Source organism: Loxodonta africana, chromosome 22 (assembly GCF_030014295.1).
Source record: "Loxodonta africana isolate mLoxAfr1 chromosome 22, mLoxAfr1.hap2, whole genome shotgun sequence".
NCBI classification, from domain to species: domain Eukaryota; kingdom Metazoa; phylum Chordata; class Mammalia; order Proboscidea; family Elephantidae; genus Loxodonta; species Loxodonta africana.
Window position 1 is genome coordinate 22,825,273 of NC_087363.1, and position 25,711 is coordinate 22,850,983.

General features: G+C 39.8%; 1 protein-coding gene across 3 annotated transcripts in view; it reads right to left on the minus strand.

Moving 5' to 3' along the window:
* The window catches only part of RBM6 (RNA binding motif protein 6), a 114,519-nt gene that overhangs the window by 43,482 nt on the left and 45,326 nt on the right, over positions 1-25,711 (minus strand). The window lies entirely within an intron of this gene.

The following is a 25,711-nucleotide window of genomic DNA, read 5'->3' on the forward strand; positions in this document are numbered from 1 at the left end:
TCACTCTACCTGATTTCAGAACCTATTATACAGCCACAGTAGTCAAAACAGCCTGGTACTGGTACAACAACAGGCACATAGACCAGTGGAACAGAATTGAGAACCCAGATATAAATCCATCCACATACGAGCAGCTGATATTTGACAAAGGCTCAGAGTCAGTTAATTGGGGAAAAAGATAGTCTTTTTAACAAATGGTGCTGGCATAACTGGATATCCATTTCCAAAAAAATGAAACAGAACCCATACCTCACACCAAGCACAAAAACTAACTCCAAGTGGATCAAAGACCTAAACATAAAGACTAAAACGATAAAGATCATGGAAGAAAAAATAGGGACAACCTTAGGAGCCCTAATACAAGGCATAAACAGAATACAAAACATTACCAAAAATGACAAAGAGAAACCAGATAACTGGGAGCTCCTAAAAATCAAACACCTATGCTCATCTAAAGACTTCACCAAAAGAGTAAAAAGACCACCTACAGACTGGGAAAGAATTTTCAGCTATGACATCTCCGACCAGCACCTGATCTCTAAAATCTGTATGATTCTGTCGAAACTCAACCACAAAAAGACAAACAACCCAGTCAAGAAGTGGGCAAAGGATATGAACACACACTTCACTAAAGAAGATATTCAGGCAGCTAACAGATACATGAGAAAATGCTCTCGATCACTAGCCATTAGAGAAATGCAAATTAAAACCACGATGAGATTCCATCTCACTCCAACAAGGCTGGCATTAATCCAAAAAACACAAAATAATAAATGTTGGAGAGGCTGCGGAGAGATTGGAACTCTTATACACTGCTGGTGGGAATGTAAAATGGTACACCCACTTTGGAAATCTATCTGGCGATATCTTAAACAGTTAGAAATAGAACTACCATACTACCCAGAAATCCCACTCCTCGGAATATACCCTAGAGAAATAAGAGCCTTCACACAGATATATGCACACCCATGTTTATTGCAGCTCTGTTTACAATAGCAAAAAGCTGGAAGAAACCAAGGTGTCCATCAACGGATGAATGGTTAAATAAATTGTGGCATATTCACACAATGGAATACTACGCATCGATAAAGAACAGTGATGAATCTATGAAACATTTCATAACATGGAGGAACCTGGAAGGCATTATGCTGAGCGAAATTAGTCAGAGGCAAAAGGACAAATATTGTATAAGACCACTATTATAAGATCTTGAGAAATAGTATAAACTGAGAAGAACACATACTTTTGTGGTTACCAGGGGGGGAGGGAGGGAGGGTGGGAGAGGGTTTTTTACTGATTAATTAGTAGATAAGAACTGCTTTAGGTGAAGGGAAGGACAATACTCAATACATGGAAGGTCAGCTCAACTGGACTGGACCAAAAGCAAAGAAGTTTCCGGGATAAAATGAACGCTTCAAAGGTCAGCGGAGCAAGGGCGGGGGTTTGGGAACCATGGTTTAAGGGGACTTCTAAGTCAACTGGCAAAATAATTCTATTATGAAAACATTCCGCATCCCACTTTAAAATGTGGCGTCTGGGGTCTTAAATGCTAACAAGCGGCCATCTAAGATGCATCAATTGGCCTCAACCCACCTGGAGCAAAGGAGAACGAAGAACACCAAGGTCACATGACAACTAAGAGCCCAAGAGACAGAAAGGGCCACATGAACCAGAGACTTACATCATCCTGAGACCGGAAAACTAGTTGGTGCCCGGCCACAACGGAGGACTGCCCTGACAGGGAACACAACAGAGAACCCCTGAGGGAGCAGGAGATCAGTGGGATGCAGACCCCAAATTCTCATAAAAAGACCAGTCTTAATGGTCTTACTGAGACTAGAGGAATCCCGGCGGTCATGGTCCCCAAACCTTCTGTTGGCACAGGACAGGAACCATCCCCAAAGACAACTCATCAGACATGAAAGGGACTGGACAGTGGGTAGGTGAGAGATGCTGATGAAGAATGAACTAATTATATCAAGTGGTCACTTGAGACTGTGTTGGCATCTCCTGTCTGGAGGGGGGATGGGAGGATAGAGAGAGTTGGAAGCTCGCAAAATTGTCATGAATGGAGAGACTGGAAGGGCTGACTCATTAGGGGGAGAGCAAGTGGGAATACGGAGTAAGGTGTATATAAACTTATATGTGACAGTCTGACTTGATTTGTAAACGTTCACTTGAAGCTCAATAAAAGTTAATAAAAAAAGAAAAAAAAAAAAAAGAAGGCAGGCATACAAAATGAATCTAAATGGGCACACCAGCCCAGGGACTAGGAGGAGAATGTAGGAGGTGACAGGAAAGCTGGTAACGGGAAACCCAAGGTCAGGAAGGGGGGACGGTTGACATGTCATGGGGTTGGCAACCAATGTCACAAAACAATATATTGTTTAGTGAGAAACTAATTTGCTCTGTAAACCATCTAAAGTATAAAAAATAAAAATAAAAAATGGTACAGCCATTGTGGGAAACACTGCAGCAGTTCCTCAAAACTAAAAATAAAACTACCATATGACCCAGCAATTTCACTCCTAGGTAAATACCCAAAACACTTGAAAGCAGAGACTTAAAAAGAGATTTGTACACCAAAGTTCATTGTAGCACTATTCACAATAGTCAAAAGGCAGAAACCACCTAAATGCTCAGCAACAGATGAATGTATAAACAAAATATGGTACATACTACATACAATGAAGTACCCATCAGCCAGCAGGAGAAATGAAGTCTTGCTACATGCCACAGTAGGGATGGAACTTGAAGACATTATGCTGAGTGAAATAAGCCAATCACAACAGGACTAATATTGCATGACTTCACTTATATATATAAAGAGGCAAATGTATAGAGATCAAAGTTTTACAGTGGTTATGGGGGGTGGAAGAGAGGGGAAAGGAGAGGTGAATGGTGATGGAAAAATCACATTGATTAAGGGTAGGGCTTCACAGCCAATTATTTTAATTGTTGTCAGTAAGTTGTACAGCTGTGAAAAGTTAAATCGGCAAAAGTTGTGTGATAGATACATTTACAATGACAAAAAAAAAAAAAAATACAGTAGCTGCTGAGGCTGCTTATGTACAACCAAACAACTCATGCGGTTTGGTTCCGTGGTTTGGAGGTTTAGGGTCATGATTTCATGGAACATCCCAGTAAGGCCTAATTTGGTGTCTAGTGCTTCTGTTCTACATCCTAGTTCATTGCTTAGTGCCTGGGGTCTTAAAAGCTTGCAAGCAGCCATCCAGGGCTCAACAATTGGTCTCTATTCGCCTGGAGCAACAGAGGAAGAAGGGAGTCAGGAATAAGGGGAGGATATGGGATGTGTGGCTAACTGCCTCCATTAACAACTGTCTTCTCTGCCATGAAACCAGAAGAACTGGATGGTGCCCAGCTACTATTACTTAACATTTTGATCAAAGATTCCATAGAAGAATCCTGATTAAAAGGAGGAAAATGCAAAACAGAATTTCAAATTCTTACCGACTCTACACTTTCTGGAGCCATGGAGGGTGGATGAACCCCTAAACTATTGCCTGAGATAATCTTTAAACCTGAAACCAAAAATATTTCCTAAAGTCATCTAAAAATTGAATACAGGCATACCTGGGGTATTATGGGTTCAATTCTAGGCCACTGCAATAAAGTGAATATTGCTATAAAGTGAAACACACAATTTTTTTTAGTTTCCCAGTGCATAACAGACTACACTAAACTGTAGTCTATTAAGTGTGCAACAGCATTATTCTAAAAAAAACGTACATACCTTAATTAACAAAATACTTTATTGTTAAAAATGCTAATCATCATCTGAGCCTTCAGTGAGTCATAATCTTCTTACTGGTGGAGGGTCTTACCCCGATGCTGATGGCTGTTGACTGATCAGGGTGGCTGGCTGTGGAAATGTCTTAAAATAAGACAACAATGAAGTTTGTCACATCAGTTGACTCTTCACAAAAAATTTCTCTATAGCATGCAATGCTGGTTTGATAGCATTTTACCCCACAGTACAACTTCAAAATTGTAATCAATTGTCTTAAATCCTGCCACTGCTTTACCAACTAAGTTTATGTAATATGCTAAATCCTTTGCTGTCATTTCAACAATGTTCACTGCATCTTCACCAGGAGTAGATTCCACCTCAAGAAACCACTTTGCAGCAATTTGGTCACATCTTCAGGTTCCACTTCTAATTCTAGTTCTCTTGCTATTTCCGCTACATCTGCAGTTACTTCCTTAAGTCTTGAACCCCTTAAAGTCACTCACAAGGGTTGGAATCAACTGCTTCCAAAACTCCTGTTAATGCTGTTATTTTGACCTCTTCCCATGAATCATGAATGTTCTTGTTGTTTTTTTTTAATAATTTTTATTGTGCTTTAAGTGAAAATTTACAAATCAAGTCAGTCTCTCACATAAAAAACTTATATACACCTTACTACATACTCCCTATTACTCTCCCCGCAATTAGACAGCCGGCTCCCTCCTTCCATTCTCTCTTTTCGTGTCCATTTTGCCAGCTTCTAAGCCCCTATACCCTCCCATCTCCCCTGCAGGCAGGAGATGCCAACACAGTCTCAAGTGTCCATCTGATCCAAGTAGCTTACTCCTCTCATGAATGTTCTTAATGGCATCCAGAATGGTGGGTCATTTCCAGAAGGTTTTCAATTTACTTTGCCCAGATCCATCAGAAGAATCACTATCTATGGCAGCTATAGCCTTGTGAAATGTATTTCTTAAATAATAAGACTTGAAAGTCAGAATTACTCCTTGATCCATGGGTTGCAGAATGGATGTTGTGTTAGCAGGCATCAGAACATTAACGTCCTTGTATATCTCCATCAGAGCTCTTGGGTGACCAGGTGTACTGTCAGTGACCAGTAATATCTTGAAAGGAATCTTTTTTTCTGAGCAGTAAGTCTCAACAGTGGGCTTAACATAGTCAGTAAACCATATTATAAACAGATGTGCTGTCATCCAAGCTTTGCTGGTCCATTTACAGAGCACAGGAAGAGTAGCTTTAGCATAATTCCTAAGGGCCCCTGGGTTTTCAGAATGATAAATGAGCATTGGCTTCAACTTAAAGTCAGGAGTTGCGTTAGCCCCTAACAACCGTGTCAGCCTGTCCTTTGAAGCCTTGAAGCCAGGCATTGACTCCTTCTCTCCAGCTATTAAAGCCCCAGATGGCATCTTCCTGCATGAAGCTGTTTCGTCTACATTGGAAGTCTGCTGTTCAGCGTAGCCACCTCCACCAATTACCTTAGCCAGATCTTCTGGACGACTGGCTGCAGCTTCTGCACCAGTGCCTGCTGCTTCACCTTACACTTTAACGTCATGGAGACGGCTTCTGTCCTTCAACCTCATGAACCAACCTCTGATAGCTTAAAACTTTCCTTCTGTAGCTTCCTCATCTTTCTCAACCTTCAGAGAATTGAAGAGAGTTGGGTCTTGATTTGGATTAGGGTTTGTCTTAAGGGAATGTTGTGGCTGGTCTGATCTATCCAGACCACTAAAACTTTCTCCGTATCAGCAATAAGGCTGTTTTGCTTTCTTATTATTCATTTGTTCACTGGAATAGCACTTTTAATTTCCTTCAGGAAAAGCACTCACAACTTGGCTAAATGTTTGGCACAAGAGGCCCAGATTTTGGCCTATCTTGGCTTTTGACATGCCTTCCTCACTAAGTTTAATCATTTCTAGATTTTGATTTAAAGTTGGAGAAGTGCAACCCTTCATTTCACTCAAACGCTTCAAGGCCATTGTAGGGTTATTAACTGGTCTAATTTCAATATTATCAAGTCTCAGGGAATAGGGAGGCCTGCGGAGAGGGAATGAGATGTAGGAATGGCAACGGGAAGGAAGACAAGATGAAAATAGCCACGGCCCAACCTTTAAGGACACTTCCTGGACTTTGCAAGCATGACTGCTTATGTCCAGTTGATCAGAACTTAGTCATAGCCACACTTAGTTGCAAGGAGGGCTGGGAAACTTCTTTATTCCTGGCAGCCAAGTGCTCAGTTAAAAATCAGGGATTTGCTTCCAAGGAAAAGAAGGCAAATAGGTATTAGAAGACTATTAAGAGTCTCTTAACTTTTCAGTTTAAGAACCAGATTCCAAATTCTTTCAAGGTTATAGAATTTGTTTCTCCAAACATTATTATTTTTTAAATTTTTATTGTGCTTTAAGTGAAAGTTCACAAATCAAGTCAGTCTCTCACACAAAAACTTATACACACCTTGCTACCCACTCCCAATTGCTCTCCCCCTAAAAAGGCAGCCCACTCCCTCCCTCCACTCTCTCTTTTCATGTCCATTTCACCAGCTTCTAAACCTCTCTACCCTCTCATCTCCCCTCCAGGTAGGAGATGACAACATAGTCTTAAGTGTTCACCTGGTACAAGAGGCTCAGTCCTCACCAGCATCCCTCTCCAACCCACTGTCCAGTCTACTCCCTGTCTGAAGAGCTGGCTTTGGGAATGGTTCCTGTCCTGGGCCAACAGAAGGTCTGGGGGCCATGACCACCGGGGTCCTTCTAGTCTCAGTCAGACCATTAAGTCTGGTCTTTTTATGAGAATTTGGGGTCTGCATCCCACTGCTCTCCTGCTCTGTAAGGGGTTCTCTGATGTGTTCCCTGTCAGGGTAGTTATTCTTATAATAAATAAATGTATAATGAAAAAGTATATATGTATATGTAAATAGGAACCCCTGGTGACATAGTGGTTAAGTGCTATGGCTGCTAACCAAAAAGTTGGCAGTTCGAATTCACCATGCACTTCTTGGACACTCTACGGGGCAGTTCTACTCTGTCCTATAGGGTCGCTAGGAGTCAGAATCGACTTGAAGGCAACAGGGTTTTTTTAATATGTAAATAAAATATAATTAAAAATGTATTCTTTGGACTTGTATCTATCCTTTAAAATGACCCATATAGGAATAGACTGATGACTAGTAGCTAAAACATATGCTATGGAACAGACCAGCACTGGTGTCAATGTCTCAAATTTGAACACAAGGTCAGTAGAAGGGTGAATGATTCAAAAGCTAGAGAATTTACAGTATAATAAAGTCCATGTTTTTCCTGGGCAGTTTTGGATGCAGTTTTTCTGCATGAGTTATTCTAAATCTTACTACATATACAAGTATCCCCCACTTTTTGAAAGTCTGCTTTACACCACTTCGCTTCTACAAAAGACCTACGTTAGTACCTGTTTTCACTAACAGAAAGAAATTCAAAGAGGATTTTCGCTTTTACAAAAAAAGGTGAAAAGCAGAAATAGCCTTCAGCAAGTCATTAAAGAGGCAGCTCATACCATGAACAGCAAGCGTGGCATCGCCAAGCTCCTTCCCAGGGAACTACACTCAGCATCTCAGCATCAAGCCACTATAGATTTGGACAGTGCCCGTGAGCATCTGTGCTTTATCTCGACTTACTCTGTGCATCCATTAGCAAGATGTGCCCTGAGGTATCAGAAAGTTTAAGGGAGCTCATAAGCATTTTATGTGTTATTTAGTATGATTTGGTAGGTTATTTTTTGGGTCTGTGAACACTCAAGAATTCTTCCTGTATGAATTAACGGTAACTGCTTCTTCACTTTACACCATTTCAGCTTATGAAAGGTTTCATAGGAACTCTTTACTTTTGGATAGCAGGGGAAACTTGTAAATATAAAGATTTGTAGAGGACAGAGGTGTAATGCCTCCTATCTGAAAGTACCAGCACTTCTGCCACGCCTATCTTAGCAAGAATAAGACTATGTCTTGATCTTATTTGCATCTAGGTTCTCTCATTTTTCTTAAGTGTGGTTTATGATTTTTCTCCTGTATGGGTCATATCCAGTTAAACCTTTGGTTTATCAGAGAGAGAGAATTAGATTGCTGGGGACCTACAAGGTCTACTGGGAGAACTGCTCTCTGTAATGATTTGTGTAAGTGCTACTATTTTGATGGTTCAGTGGTAGAATTCTCTCCTTCCATGCAGGAAGCCTGAGTTTGACCCCCAGCCAATGCACTTCATGCACAGCCGCCACCCATCTGGCAGTGGTGGCTTGTATGCTGCTATGGCATGGAAGAGATTTCAGCGGAGATTCCAGACTAAGATGGAAGAAAGGCCTGGCAATCAATGTCCAAAAATCAGCCAACGAAAACCTCATGGATCACAACTGTCCAGTCCACAACTAACGATGGTAATGGCATAGGACTGGGCGGCATTTCGTTACGCTGTGCATGAGGTCGCCTTGAGTTGGCAGCTGACTTGATGGCAGCTAACAACAACAACCATTTTGATGCTAACGTGGTTCGTTGTACATACAGTTCATAGTACACTTTGTATCTGGTGATCAACACTGCTTACCTCTCGGCATAAAGTTTTTCATTCTCCTTTTGTCTTTCTTCATTTTCAGCAGTGTTGAAGAACTCATCTGTTCTGTACTTTTACTGGTAAGAATTTCAGACAGAAGTGTGTGCATGTTACCACGGCCTCCACCAGACTGAGTGTAGCACAACTAGATGGTGTACCACCACTGACTGCTCTGACAGGGACAAGACAGGGTGCCAGACAGACCTGGAGAAAAATGTGGAACAAAATTCTAACTCAAAAAGAAGACCAGACTTGCCAGCCTGACAGAGGCTGGAGAAATCCTGAGAGTATGGCCCCCAGATACCCTTTCAGTCAGTAATGCAGTCACTCCTCAGGTTCACTCTTCAGCCAAAACAAGACTAAAGGGGCACACCAGCCCTGAGGCAAGGACTAGAAGGCAGAAGAAGACAGGAAAGCTGGTAATACGGAACCCCAGGTTGACAAGGGAGAGTGTTGACATGTCGTGGGGTTGTTAACCAATGTCATAAAACAACATGTACACTAACTGTTTAATGAGAAAGTAGTTTTGTTCTATAAACCTTCTTCTAAAGTACAACAAAAAAAAAATGAAAGAAATATGGGCATCTTATTTATTTTTTTATTGTCCTCTCACTTTAAAACGTAATCTCCATGAGTGTAGGACTGGGTTTTGTTCACTGCTAAAACCTCCATGCCTGGTCAACTGCTTAGAAAGTATTTGTTTTTGAATGAAGAATATATATCCTGGTATAGCCAACGTGATTTTAGGGTAGGGGGAGGTGGTAGATAAAGGAGTAAGGCTTTTAAAAATAAAGGGACTATTTTTTGGAGCAGTTTTAGGTCTACAGAAAAATTAAGTAGTTTCCATATACCACCTCTCCCCTTGCCCACTTTTTCCTCTATTATTAACATCTTTCATGGCTATGGTACATTTGTTACAACTGACGTTACAATTAGAGTTCATACTTTGCGTTCTATAGTTCAGTGGGTTTTGACAAACGTATCATGTCATGTTACCACTATCACAGTTTCACTGTCCTAAAAATTCCCTATGCTTCACTAGCATCCACTGCTCTTTTTACCATCTCTAGGTTGTTGTTGTTAGTTGCTATCCAGTCAATTTTGACTCATGGTGATCCTGTGTATGCAGAACAGAACTGCTCCATAGGGTTTTCAAGACTGTGACCTTTCGGAAGCAGATCTCCAGGTCCGTCTTCCGAGGTGCTCCTGGGTGGCTTTGAATCGCCAACTTTTCAGCTAACAGTTGAGCACTTAACCGGTTGTACCGCCCAGGGACTCCTTACTATCTCCACGGTTTTGTCTGTTCCAGAATGTCATGTAACAATTGGAATCACGCAGCATGTAGCCTTTTCAGATTGGCTTATTTCACTTAAAAAAACCTAAGCCCAGTGCCGTCGAGTCGATTCCGACTCATAGCGACCCTATAGGACAGAGCAGAACTGCCCCATGGAGTTTCCAAGAAGCGCCTGGCGGATTCCAACTGCTGGCCCTTTGGTTAGCAGCCGTGGCACTTAACCACTACACCACGGGGGTTTCCTCTTTCATTTAGTAATATGCATTTATGATTTCTCTATGTCTTTTCATGGCTTAATAGCTCTTTTTTTTCCTCTATAATTTATTTGGTTTGTTATTGTTGAGAATATACAGCAAAACATACACCAAGTCAACAGTTTCGGCATGTACAATTTAGTAACAGTGATTATATTCTTCAAGTCGCGCAACCCTCGTGTTGCTGGTTAGAAGATCAGCAGTTCAAACCCACCAGCCGCTCCTTGGAAACCCTATGGGGCAGTTTTATTCTGTCCTATAGTATCACTATAAGTCAGAATTGACTTGACGGCAATGGGTTTGGTTTTTTCTTTTTTGCACTGCTGGTGGGAATGTAAAGGATGGTAAACATAAAATTACTGTATGACCCAGCAATTCCACTCCTAGGTATATACCCAAATGAACTGAAAGCTGGGGTTCAAATAAAACCTGGTGCATGAATGCTCACAGCTGCTCTATTCACAACAGCTAAAAGGTAGAAACAACCCAAGTGTCCATCAACAGATGAATGGATAATCAAAATCCAGTACATACATACAATGGAATATTATTCAGCCATAAAGAGAAATAAAATTCTGAAACATGCTACGACATGGATGAACCTTAGAAGCATTATGCGGAATGAAATAAGTCATATATAAAAGAAAAAATATTAAATCATATTACATGAAATATCTAGAATAGGCCATTGAAGAATGACAAAAGTTTATTAGTGGTTACAGGGGCTGGGAGGGAAGAATGAGGAGTGATTGTTTAAGAGATGCTGAGTTTCTGTTTGGGGTGATGGAAAACTGCTGGGAATGAACAGTGGTGATGATTACACAACACTGTGAATGTAAATAATGTCACTGAATTGCACATATAAAAATGGGTGAAATGGCAATTTTTTTGCTACATATATTTTACCACCAAAATCAACAACAACAAAAAGACTATGAAATAAACAGAAAGCTAAAGAATGAACTTGTTAAGCAGTGGAACAAAAGGTATAACAAATGACAATAAAAAAATCTCGTGTTCTTTCTGCCAGCCTCCAATTCTGTATCCCTGAGTTGCCACCTCATCCTTCCAGATGGCTTCCCTTCGCACATCCTTTATTTCTGTTGAAGGTATTATCATTCTCCTAATTCAAGAACTCTGAGAGTGGCCCTTGAATCTGCCTTCTCCTTTCTTCCTCCTGCCAAACCCTAATCCCCCAAATTCAATGTTTCCAAATCCCAGAGATTCTCTGCTCAAGTTCTCTTTCATACCTGACCTTTCCCTTCCGTATTTACTCCTACCCCTTGGTGCAAGCCGTCATCTCCTCACATTTCAACTGCTGCCCTAGATCCCAAGGGACCTCTTCCTCTGCAGTTTCTCCTCTCTAGTCAAGTTCACACATTAGCACAGGAGGAGTTTCCCTACTATATCATTTTGATTTTTGTGTGGTTCACCCATGCCTTCGAATTAAAAACTAAATACATAGATTGGAGAGGGATGCTGGTAAGGAGTGAGCATCTTGGATCAGGTGGACACTTGAGACTATGTTGACATCTCCTTCCTGCATGGGAGATGAGAGGGTAGAGGAGGTTAGAAGCTGGCGAAACGGACACAAAAAGAGAGAGCAGAGGGAGGGCGTGGGCTGTCTCATTCGGGGGAGAGCAATTGGGAGTATGTAGCAAGGTGTATATAAGTTTTTGTGTGAGAGATTGACTTGATTTGTGAACTTTCACTTAAAGCACAATTAAAAAAAAAAAAAAAAAACCTAAATACAAGGCCCTTGACAACCTAGTCTGGCGTACCTAGAATTTTCCAAGTCATTCCAATCACTACTTCCTAGGGGTATGAGGACAAGAATCAGAGAGTAATTTGGAAGCTAAACTGCAAAACAAGAATATGTGGCCAGCTCTGCCAAAATAGAAATAGTAATTTGCTATAGAAAATTACAGGGTAAAGATCTAATAGAAATATCAGAATCTGGGAAGTCAGGAGGTTGTCCAGGTTGAGAGGATCAGAGCCTTCTACATTTGGCAGAGACTAAAAAGATTGCTAAGGGACTATGAAGAAGAAATGGAGTCAGAAGCCACTTTATTCAATATTTATTAATCCAGTTAAGTATGTATTTTAGTGTGTCATATGCTGCCAGGTACAATTCTAAACCTTATAACCAGTAAAGAAATAATGGTAGAAAAAAAAAAAGTGAAAGTAGAAATAAAAAATGGGAGAAGGGGGGAAACAGTACCTGCTGTCATGAACCTTTCAGTGTATTGACATTTAATGACATCTGGTGACCACATCTGCTTTATTGTACGTTTGCTTGTCATTACCTAGTCACCTTGCTGGGTTTAGCCATTTATTCCTTTATTTCATATCTCTCAGGGTTCCAATACAACCTTGAAATTACCTTTCCATGCCTGATAATGAAGAGCTCCCTTCATCCCATGCACCAAGGAAGAAAGGCTTATTTTCGTTGTCAGCTGCTGTTGAGTTGACTAAAACTAAGAGTGACTTTTTGTATAACAAAATGAACCGTTTCCCCATCCTGTGCCATATTCACGATTGTTGCTCTGTTTGAGTCCATTGTTGTTCCAACAAGGAAGGGCTACAAGGAATTTTCCTAGGCAATGCGCCCAAACTTATGCTCTCTGCTTTAAAGAGCTCCAGCTGAGCCTGGAATCTTGACAGGAGCAGATGCAAACTTGTCTCTGAGCTGACACTCCCCCAGTTTCTAGGAAACCCAACATTTTATCTTGCACTGTCTGGATTCACAGTATACCGGAATCCGGTCAAAGAAAAAAAATGACCTTTTCCCTATTGCTTTAAACTATAAAATATCTCAGGAACTAGACAACACAGGCAATAACAGACACACAAGCAGAAACAATAAACGTGCCATTTAATGGCTGACTCTGAGCAAAAGAATGGAACAACAAGAAGTAGCTCTTCAACTGTCAACTGCAAAACCTAGCCCTAGATATGCTCAAAATACAAATATCAAAGACTGATCCAGGTCTGGATAATCTAAGGCATCTTGTCAAAATAAACAAAACAATAACCAAAAAACCCCACAGCCCAAGGGAGAATTCAAAATGGCAATATGAATTTCTAAATCAGAACTGAAACCTGGAATTTCAAATGTCTGAGTACTCCATGTTTTTAATACCACATACCACTCCCATTTGAGCAAAGTTCCTGGTCAAAAACAGAAAGCTCCAGTATTTCCACTCCTAGGATTATGCCCAAGAGAACTGAAATATATGCATACACAAAAACTCGTACATGAATGTTCATACGCAGCGCTTTTCACAACAGCCAAAAGTGGAAACAATCCAATGCGATATATCTACACAAATTATTCAACTATAAAAAGGAAAGAAATACTGATTCATATTACAACATGGATGAACTTTGAAAACATTACACCAAGTGAAAGAGGCCAGTCTCACAGACACACAGGTACTGTATGATTGCATTACATGAAATATCCAAAAGAGGCAAATCTATAGAGACAGAAAGTAGATTAGCAGTTGTCTGGTGCTTCTGTTGTGTGTGGGGTCACCCTGACCTCAGTAGGAGGCTAACTCTAGCACAGCTAACAACAAAGGGCTAAGGGTGGAGGGTGGAGGGAAATGTGAAGTAACTGATAATGGGTTCCAGGCTTCTTCCGGGGGTGATGAAAATGTTCTGGATTTAAGACGGTGATCATAGTTGCACAATTTTGTGAATAAACCGAAAACCAAATTATACTTCAAATAAAACAAACAAACTAAAAAAGCTTTCAGGTCTGAAAGATCACTGCCAAAGCAGACATTTAGTTATGTCATTCCTTCCTCTCTGCCACACCCTGGCCCAGATGAGCCCCATTTAACCTGCCCCCCTCAAAGTCACTTAGTGAGCCTTTTCTATAACTGTGCATACCACTACCACATTCACGTTCCCTATCACTCCTCAATTCTGCTCAAAGCTCTAGTTCTCAATTACCATATACACCAAAAAATAAAAGGGCTCTGAATAGAGGGGTACATCCATTTTCCTGCTTGACCACCTGGAATGAATAAACTTTTAGGGATAGGAATAAAACAGTTAAATGTCTCCTTGTATTTAATTTATTAATTGGTCTTATCCATTTAAATTACAAAATAAAATAATTGGTCTTAATTACTGCTGTATTCCCAATGCCTACACACTGGCAGGCACATAAACACAGTAAAAAATAATAGCTATTGAATGATCGTATTTAGGCAGCAATCAATAAAAGCTTGAACTACTAGATGAAATGTTAAAGATACACACCAAATTCAACAAGTCCACTCACAGGTGTATATTAACAGAAATGAGTACACCTATTCACCAAAGAAAATAACAATTTTGACAGTAGCATCATTTGAAATAGTTCCAAATGGAAAATAACACATGTCCATCACGGTCCAACATTAGAACCAATGAATCAGTTGTTGTATATTCCTACCCTGGGAAACTGTACAGCAATGTAAATGAAAATACTGCACTTACACCAGAATGAATCTCAAAAACGATACTAAGTATAAACGTCATATACAAATGTGATTCTATTTATGTAAGTCATATAAAAACTGTGGTTCTACTTACATAAGGCTCAAAAGCAAGTCAAAGGACTCTTTGGAGAGTAGCACCTTTGGGAAGAATGGAAAGGATAACAACTAGGAGGGCAGGAAGGGCTTCTGGAGAACTGGCAATGTTCTGTTTCTTGATACAGTATGCTCACTTTGTGATAATTCAACGAGCAGTACACTATGGTCTGTGCTCTTTCTAGTATGTATACAACACTTCAAAAGAAAAATAATTTAGAAATATTGTTCTTTTCCATGTGTATACTCCTTGAGACTATTTTATTCAAGCTCTTCACATGCTGCTTTGTCATCAGGACTATCATCTGTAGACCCATTTTAGGTCATCTAGCAATTTTCTAGAGCACGTCACTTTAATTCCCACCTAAGTTGCTTACAGTACAGCATGTTTTGAATCTGTGAATAATCCCATTCATTGTGGAGATGTTTATCCTAAGGCATAAGTACCTTTTGACATTGTATTATGATAGCCAACTCTTTTATTGGTCCTTTAAGTGAATCTGAGTACTTGTTTTATTAAAATGTCATCCAACATTTTATTTGTGAGATTATAACCCCAGAATAATTACAGAAATGGTGTTAAATTTCTTTGCCCCCCCCCCCTTTTTTAACAGGTTTATAAAGTTGACTTCTATAACCATTCAAAGCTAGCGTGGATTGAGGTCACTGACTAATGTATCTTCCTCAAATAACAGTTTGTGGTTCAAAATAAGTAACTGAGAAAATGCTCTAGAATAGCAAAGACTTTATAAAAACTTGGAAAAAAAATTCTCTTTGATGGATAAATTTTTGTAAAGTTCATCTCATATTCAGGTAATGTATTTATTTTCAACAATTCAAAGAGCTGTAACTTAAGACTAGACAGGCTGACTAAGGTGTCATGGTTTCTTCACTTTTGGTTCAACATATTTTAAGAACTTTATGTTACCCGTTGCTGTTGAGTTGATTTCGACTCATAGCAACCCTAGCAAGTTGAATATATATTAATAAATACAAATAGCTAGTAATCAAATGTAAAAATATTCTATCTCACTAATAACCTAAGACAAACAGGCAAGTTAAAACATTCCCTTCTTCACCAGACTGGCAATATTTAAAAAAAATTATAACATATTTCAAACAGACAGAAAAGTAGAGACTACAGCAACAAATACTCATGTACCATTATACAGTACAAGTATTTTGTTAAATAACACTTGGCACTGGTTGCGATGCTGGAAAGACAGGTACTCTAAAATAACGCTGATGAACGAGTCAATCAGGAAATTTCTTGATGGCAATTTGACTACATTTATGAAGTCATAAAAATATGCTACCTCTCAATCTTGCAAGTCTACTTTGAGGAATTAATTCTAAAGACGTAATTAAGGATGTGTGACTAGCTACAAGGACATTCACCACAACATTGTTTAAAATAGTAAAGAAATAACCTCAAAATGTCAAATGAAGAACTAGTTAAATAAAGCATGGTAATCTATACTATGGAGCATTATAGAGATATTAAAAGTGATGTGATAAAATATATTTAATGACAAGGAAACACTTCTACAATATTTGAAGTGAAAAGGTTATAAATCATTTGTGTAGACTGTCTTATTTTGTAAATATATAGACTACAGGTGATATATACATAGAAAAATCAGGAAAGCTATACATCAAAGTGGTAGCAGCACAGAGTTTTTTTTAAAACCTGTATTTTCCCCTTTATCTACAGTAGAACGAATAACATAACCACATCGAAGAGTGGGTAGGGTGGTAAAGGAGTAACCTGAATAACTTTGGAAAATGATATTCTGACTATATATTCTAAGGCTTAAGAGCAAAAGGTTGCAGTTCGAATCCACCAACCACTCCTAGGAAACCCTACAGGGCGGTTCTATACTTTGTCCTATAGAGTCGCTATGAGTCAGAATTGATTCAACAACAACGAGTTATTCTAAGGCTAAAGACAAAAACCCATTGTTCAGCTAAATTCAACTCATGGTGAACCCATGTGTTACAGAGTAAAACTGTGCTCCACAGGATTATCTTGGCTGTAATCTTTATGGAAACAGATTGCCAGGCCTTTCTTCTATGGTTCTGCTGGGTGAGTTCGAACCGTCACCCTTTTTAGTTAATACCCAGAAGGCAAACCATCTGTGCCACAGAGGGACCTTAAGACAAAAGAACTATAAACTATACCCAAATACTGTACTCTAGTTTTTCATAGGGGTATGAATTAACAATTCTGAAACAATGTATACTCTAGGATTGAGCAAATAAGTATATTGTGGATGTGAGCTAGGTTTTTCACCGTTGGAGAAAGGAATTAAATAAGGAAACAGGGAAAGCCAGAATGAATTCTGTGGTGTCAGACTGGAATTGGAGATACCAGTATGAAATTGTGGCTTTTAGTATATACAGGTAGTCCCCAACTTATAACAGGGGTCTGTTCCAACAACTCCATCATAAGTCAGTTCTGTCGTAAGTCAAATACCAGCTTTTTTTGTTTTCATTATTATTGCCTTTCATTACTAATATCTTTACAAATCCGATCTTTATTTTTTGGGGAAGTTGGCGTGAGAACAATAACATCGGCAAATCACATGCTGCCAACACTGTATGTAGTACATATTAACGATAAGATTAAAAAAAAAAAGATGGTCATAAGTGCAGTTCACCATAACTCAAATATGTCAGTAAGTCAGGGACTACCTGTATATACACACATACACAGATACAGACACAGGTTTAAGCATGTATATGTGTATATATATATTTCTTGTTCTGTCCACTGAGAGAACCTAGGAACAATGACACCCCTGTAGCAATCAGTATACCTAGTATCATCAGATCTTGATTTCTAAGTATCATTCTCCAACAAAAGGAACCTAGGATCTATGGAAAAATGGCTGACTTAAGGACTGGAGCAGGGAAAATACAGAATGAGTCTGGAACAGCTTGTGGTGCCAGAAGTAAGGAAATGCTTTAAAAAAAGAAAGATGGAGGTATGCTACCAGGACTCAGCAGCTAATTTAAAGACTCCCAATGGCCAAACTTAGGACAATTTTAGTAACAGAATACATAATGATAGTAATGGGTTACATTCTGTCTTAGTCACCTACTGCTGCTATAACAGAAATACCACAAGTGGATGGCTTTAACAAAGAGAAGTTTATTCTCTCACAGTCCGGTAGGCTAGAAGTCTGAATTCTAGGTGCCAACTCCAGGGGAGGGTTTTCTCTCTCTGTCGGCTCTGGAGGAAGGTCCTTGTCATCAGTCTTCCCTTGGTCTGGGAGCATCTCAGAGCAGGAACCTCAGGTCCAAAGGAGGCACTCTGTTCCCGGTACTGCTTTCTTGGTGGTATCAGGTTCCCATGTCTCTCTTCTCGCTTCTCTATTTTATATCTCAAAAGAGACTGGCTTCCAAGACACTATCTAGTCTTGTAGACCTCATCAATAGAACTGCCACTAATCTACATAGTGATAGGATTTACAACGTATAGAGATATCACATCAGAAGATAAAAATGGTAGACAATCATACAAGAAAATCAAAACCTAGCCAAGTTGACAGATATTTTTGAGGAACACAACTCAATCCAGGATACAAACCATAGAGTAAAAATTCATTAATCTACACTGGTACAAATAACTAACTAAAAATATAACGGAGAAGGGACAGCTCTTGCTTATGGAAGAACTCCAAAAAATGTAGAAGGAATGATGGAAATAGAAAGTCACCATCAGATAAATCCTACAGTAATACCTGTTACAGGCAAGAATCATCAACGGATGCTAGAATTATTAAGTAAAAAAGGTATGTTGAGAAATAGGATATTTTCATAATCTCAAAGCCAGATCAGAAGGTATTTATTAATTACAAAGAAGAAAATAATAACTTTACAGTGGAGAAATCTGGGAGACACCACCTTAACAGAGTGATTAAAGTTAACAGCAATGAACACGAACAGAACCATGTGCCACCTGATGATGTATCGGGAAAGACATAACATCACTCCTGTGGTATTCTTGCCCAAAACGCATAACTGGAATCTAATTATGAGGAAACATCAGACAAACCCAAACTGAGAGACATCCTACAAAATAACGGCCAATACTGTTCAGAAGTGCCAAGGTCATGAAAAACAAAGACAGACTGAGGAACTGTCACAGAAAATGGAGACATGACAACTAAATGCAATATGTTATTCCAGATTGGATTCTGGACCAGAAAAAGAACATTACTGGGGCAATAGGAAAAATTTGGGAAAGTTCTGTCAATTAAATAATATTAGATCAATGATAATTTCCTGATTTTGATAACTGTACTATGAAGCATAAGAACGAAAGAGATATGCGATTCTTTCTACTATTCTTGTGCATTTTTAAAGGCAAATTATCTCAAAATGAAAAGTCTTAAAATAATTAAAAAATTTTAAGTAGTTATGTCCCACTAGAACATTAAGAGACATGTTCATTTTACTCATTAATAAACGCATACCACCTAGCCAAGGGCCTCGCACAGAGGAGGTGCTTAGCATTTACTGTATCACAAAAAAATGAGTTGGTTTTCATCCTTCCAATGTGATTCCAGACAGACCAATCAGTATTACACAGCATTCCATGACAATGTAGGTTTCATTTATAGCAAAGCACTACTATATTGAGATAAAATATATGTTTCTTTTACCAATCCCAATCACATGGCTCTGTGAAACCTTCCTCTAAAATAAAACCCATGAAAAGATCTTCCAATAGAGACTTCAAATGTTTAATACACTACAGCCAGGGCTGTGAAAACCAGCACCCACATTTAAGGATGTCCCTAGAAAAGTATCTGACATGTGAAGTACCATCTGTTTTGAGAAATCCCAACTTGTTTGATTTTTCCAGTAACTGCTACCCAATGTGTAGGATCTGCTGACCCCCACCCACCCTCATCTGCTAGATAGTAGGCTACCTTAATGATTATCTCAGACTGATTACAATCTGACACCTTTGCCTATTTAAGGAATCTTATTTTGGTTCATACATCAAACCAATCTCATTTTAAAGCTTCTACTCCAAGGGCAGAGGCCAGGCTGTGACTCTGATAGTCTGGGGGGTTAGCAGGAGCTGTGTTCTCCACTCTCACTACACTCCCAACCCCACTACCACTTCCCCCTGTGCTGGGACCAAGAGAAAGGTGAGGAGACAGAGAATTCATTATAAGATAATCCATGGTAAACTGAGTCATCCTCTCTTGGTCTAACCACAACTCTTGTCCTCTTACACCAGGGTTTTTCAATCTCAACACTACTGACATTTTGAGCTGGATAATTCTTTGTTGTGGGAGCTGTCCTGTGCATTGTCGGATGTTTAGCAGCCTCCCTGGCCTCTACCCACTAGATACCAGTAGCACGCCTTCCCAGGTATAAAAACCAAAATGCTCCAGACACTACCAAATGTCTGATGGTAGAGGAGAGGGGGAAGATGTCAGAATCCCCCTCCCCCATAAGAACTACTGCCACCATCTAAAATCATTACCAAAAAAAAATTAAATGAGCCCCTGATTGGATACAAGAGAGCCACCCAAAGCAGAGCTGCCACTTGCCAGGCATCTCTCAGTCCTCAGCCCAGGAAAAGGAGGACCTGGTACAACGAAGCTGAGACCAGTGTTATCAAACCACATTTTACTACATGCTAACCTGTGCCAAGCACTTTACATGCATTATGTACTTTAACCTCATAACTGCTCTGAGGTAGATACTATGATTATCCTCATTTTACGGATGAGGAAACTTAGACTAAGAAGTTACAAAAAAGCTAGGAACTAATGAAGCTGGGTTGCTAAACCTTTCTGTGCTCCCAACCCTATACTGTCTGGAGGTATACATAAGTTATGCAAAAATATGATTCACAAACTGAATCACATTTTTGCATAACCCCTGAGCAAGTTAACTAGAATTACACCTATTCTGCATCCTTTTTCAATAACCATCTGTAATCAAGTTCCAAAAGGCCAGACTATGAAAATTAACACTACATACAACCCGTTTGTATACAAAGTCAATCATTAACTAAAAATACAAGCTGAAAGAAGAACGTGACATTATCAAAGCACAAGGTTAAAATATATAGGCACATTTCCAATCAGCACAAATTAAGAACCAAATTATCCAACTCACAGAAATGAACCATGGTTTATGTATGATAAAAATAATTATAAACGTCATCGTAGGAGGTATGTTGGAAGGTCTCCTTAAAACTGTCAAATGATAAATCTTTATTTGAATCCAGTTTAGAGCACGTCTTACAATTACCGCAGAGAGGCTTTGCCAGAGGCTTGGTATCAGAGCTTGGGGTTTCAAAGTCACAAGCTAGGCTTCCAGTGTGGTCTAATCACACTCCATGCCCCACGTGTGGTGCTGTCTGTCTCCTCTTTCTCTTAAGAGATCCTCTCTTAGTGTTAAGATTTGTAGACTAAGGCAAAAGAAATCCCTAAAGAGGCCTGAAAGCAGTCCCCTGACAGTACAAGTCAACAGTTTAAATGAGAAGTATTGTCGATACAACCCCTCTCCACACACTCCCACCAAATCCTCTTTCAGCTGCATGCTCCCTGAAGCCAAGATCGGAGTTGCTGTACCTTGAAACTCTGTTGCAGTTAGGTGAGATGTCATGATAATAACAAGCATATATTCAACATTCATTGTGTGCTAGACTCAGTTCTAACCACTTTAAATTTAATCCCCAGAGGTATGTGAGGACACAGACACAGAGAGGTTAAGCCTCTTGGCCAAGTTACACAGTTAGTAGGTGGTAACAGAGCAGGGATGCAACCCCAGGCGCACTGCCTCCAGAGCCCTGAGTTTAACTATGTTATACTGCTTCATGCACAGTCATTTGCTGGATGGATAACTAAACTGCACAATCAAATCATCAGTCCTTAAAATCATCTTCAATCCTCCTGAATATCCCAACTCTCCCATGAGTGAGATCTTCAATAGCCCTTTGCGAGCGCTCATTTTCTAATGCATTTTCCTTTGTTTCCCACCAATGTCTCTACTGAGAGCAATCAGGAAGAGGTACTGAAATGGAAGTTTCCAGGAAGAATGGCATAAGTCAAGCCACAAGTTACACAAGTGAGCTCTGGCCAGGATGCCACTTCTCCTCAGTGAAGTAATTTTGGAATAAGTGTTGTTCAGGCAACACTACAACCTTGTACGTATTTATAAAGATTACTGGTTTTTGTTACTTGGAATGCATACAACTTAAGTACTGAAGTATTTCATACAGCCTTATGTCATTATTACCAACTTGAGTAAGTTTCCAACAAACTGGGTCTTCATCCAGTTTTTCCACTATGGCCTCACAAATAGTCTTCCTATCCCCAAGAACATAAGTTTTCCCTATTGCTCCAATTTTAATCACAAGGAAAAAACACACTTAAGATTTGGCTTCCTTCACATAACTTCACAAACATCCTGCCAATTCTGGTATCTTCAATAATCCAAACTCTCTTAACTTTGCTAACACAAAAAACACCACTTCATAAAACTTCATGAATATTCCACAGCCTGCATTCCCCATATCAGCTAAAGGCCAGTGTGTGAAAGAATTTTCATGTTAAGTGTTAACAGTATCCTTTTCTTTGTACTTTGTAATGTCAGTCCGATTTTGTCACAATCAACTCAGCCTTAGCTAAAGAAGACCACTGATGCCAAGCAAGTTGAGTAAAAATTCCAGAGAAATGAATCCTTCTCCTAGAGCTATCTTTCAGGAGGGCATTTTAGTGAATACTTAGCCAATTAGGAGGAAGCAACAAACAGCAACCCTGCAAATTTAAGAATGAAGTAGGAGAAAATAAAATGCCTCATACCTGCAGACTGAATGGCAATAGCATGAGAGAGCCAGCCTAGTACTCACAGCTGGGCAACCACTGAAAGGAATTGATAGTCTAATAAAAAAAAAATAGAATACTTCTATTTCTCTCCCCATTTCTAATCCCAGTGCAACAGCACACACAGAGAAAAGGAGATGATATTCACCTTCAATCCCCAAGGACTGGACAACAAAGAAGAATGCCAAGGGCATACAACACTACTAGAAATACTTTAGGGGTACAAAGAAAGGCTCTGCTTCACACCATTCACTGGCTGTCCCCTTCTCCTGGTCAGAGATGGTGTACATATGATCTGACAGGCCTCTGTTGGAAATACTTCCCCCAGACAGACAGCTGCTGGCTAAGTGATGCCCTGATGGTTCTCCCTGGCCACAATGCTCAGTACTGATACCTCCAAACAGGTGCTGGGAAAGGGCTGGAGGGGCCTCAGTTACTGTCCCAAGCAACCTCACTGAAGCATACACGACCCACAATATTTAATGAACCAAGCCAGCAGGAGGCTCTTTCATTCCCTTCCCACTAGACCTCCAAGTATCAGTCAATAATAAAGATATATACACATTACGAGTCACGATAACAAAGAGTTATGAAAAAAACCAACCCAAAAGCATTCAAAAGAAACCTCATACGTATACACACAATCATGTAGACTCAACTCCACGGTGCCCAGCAAATCCTGACAACTGGGAATCTGTACAAATTTGGCCTGAAGAATGTGGAGAATGTGAAAGGAAAACTTGGAGGGGAAGGAAAATGGGTGAATAGACTGACAACCATCTTCCACAAAAACTTGCTTTATTTACTCTGCGGAGTCAGGGCTTCTTGCCTCACGTTCTTATGTCTCTCCTAAGATTCTGAACTACTTTGTAGTAGGGAGTTTGATCTACATCCATTTCCTTAAAGAAGTAGTTTTCATAAACTCCAGATGTAAAAATACATTTATTTTCCTAGAATTATGACTGGAAATTACTTGCCACAGTGGAGGGGGAGGAGACAATCATTTAATTTCAAGTGTTGTACATATATTATTCACCAAAAGTCGCTGCTCAAATGTACTGTCATTTCTCAAGAAGCTTTGCGAACTACCCTGTCTAAAACTGCCCCTCATCACATATTCTCTCAATACTTTGCTTCATTTTCTTTACAGCATTTAGCACTATAATATATTGTATTACTTTTAATTTTCTACTTGCTTTTGACCTGTCTTTTCCCGTTAAAACAAAAGTTATACAATCTGTTTTGTCTGCTGTTATATCCCCAGCACCCAGAAAGATACTGGCACACAGCAGGTACTCATGAATAAATAGTCTCACTGAATCCACACCAGAATCCCATGAAGAAGGTACCAGCATTATCCCTCTTACAGAGGGAACTGAGGTTGAAGGAGGTTAAAAAAAAAAAAAAACTTGCTAGAGGTAATCCAGGTAGGAAGTAACATCTGATGCCAGAATCTGCACTCTTCTTTTCTATGCTATACTATCAAAGTACAAAAATTTTCCCAGATTAACATGATGAAAATATTCTGGAAATGGTGATAGTTACGCAACACTACGAATGTACTTAATGTCACTCAACTATATGCTTAAAACTGGATAAAACAACATTATTTTGTGCATATTTTACTACAATAGAAAACAATTTCCCTGGAGATCCCCATTCTCAAAAATTCTTCCCATCAAAAAGATTTACACACGCCCTGAGTTGTGCTAAAGATTTATTAAGAGAATGCTTAATGGATCACGAAGTCTGTGCAGTTCTGCAAGAGTGGTTCTGTTGTATGGCAATGCTAGCAGTGTGCCCTCTGTCCCATGGCCAGGGGGAGAATAAAAATCTAGAAAATGGGGTTGACTCAATAAGAATAAGGATATGTAAGGTGTCTTATTAAGGAATAACTCCAGGGGACACTGAAAATGAGGGCAGACAAAAACTCGTTTATTTGAGAGAACACCCTATGTGATCCATCAGTACCATATAAGCTGTCCTCTTTCTTGGTCTGAGATTATAAAGTCCTAGAAGGTAGGGACTGTCTCTTACTTGTACTCTTGCAGAGAGTGCCACATGGTACCCTATGCATGAGGATGGCTACTTGTTGTAAAACTCTCTATCTCACACCTGGAAGAATTCCGGCCCCGTTTCTGCTTTGTTCTCATGTCCCATTCACTGGGCAAGGACCACGCATCAGGAATGTCTATAAGTCACTCTGTCTCCACTGCTTGAGTAAATGAGCATTTGCCCAGATGTGGCTCCAGGAGAAGACCTGCCTAAGGATAGCCTTGCTTTTAAAGAAGGCTGCCAAAGTTCTTTGTAAGACCACTCTCTAGAGGGAGGGATACTTTAGGCAAGATTTTTCATTGGGGTGGAGGGAAAGGGCAGTTAAGAGGTAGTACTGGTGTTTGGCTCTTCTATTTATGTTTCCACCACTCACAGTATTTAGTAAAGTGGCATAGGCCTTAATGACCTTTAACTGATAAGAACAAGATGCTTAAGAATTAAATGAACACTCTCAAATTAGGACAGATTGTCAGAATGGAATCAGTTACAGGCATACAGATTGGGATCTTCATTCTTCTCTCCAAAGTTGGCAGGCAGCACAGTTTCTGGCACATAATTAGTGTTTGTTAAACGACTGACTCAGTGTACACTGCGTAAATCAGTCTACGAGAAGCCCACCAAATCAAAGGGCTGTGGTCCCAACCCAAACACTCCCTGAGGACATGGCAGTGTTTATAATACCAACAATAGCTATGGATTCATCAAAGTTTCCTCTAATTAGTGCTTGCTCCCAACACACTGACAGCATGTCATCTCCATGCCCATAAGGGGAGAACATAGCCAAAGGATAGAAAAGGGCATTAAGCTACAGAAGAGGAAGAGTTTTCAAGTAATACTGCTCTTCTCTGGCAGAGCCTTCTTTTGAGACTCTGGCTCACTGCATTCACACTGTTAAGTACAGGCAGTAGATACATAAAAATCCAACTATATCACTAAGCTTCCTTTTCTACCTTACAGATAGAGAAATGAAAGCAACAGAGAGAAAACTAATTTTTCAATGGGAACACCACGACAAGAAGGATTCTATCCATTTAGTAATTCTTCTCCCGCAACTACCAGGCAGGGTTTAATAAAAGACCCAGATGACAGGACTAGTGGCAAGCTGAATACCTCTAGATGGTTCAAACATAAGAAGAGATTCAGATTCACCAGCACTGACTATATGCAGCCAAGGACTTGAGTACACAACTCCAATTGGCAAAGAACAATAATAAATGCAATAGACACAAGCAATCTGCATCTCTCTCCTCCCTCATGGCCCTCTTGTGAAAGTGGCACACACAGGCAGGACCTGAGTGCCATGGGAGTTGCCATCAGTGGTCT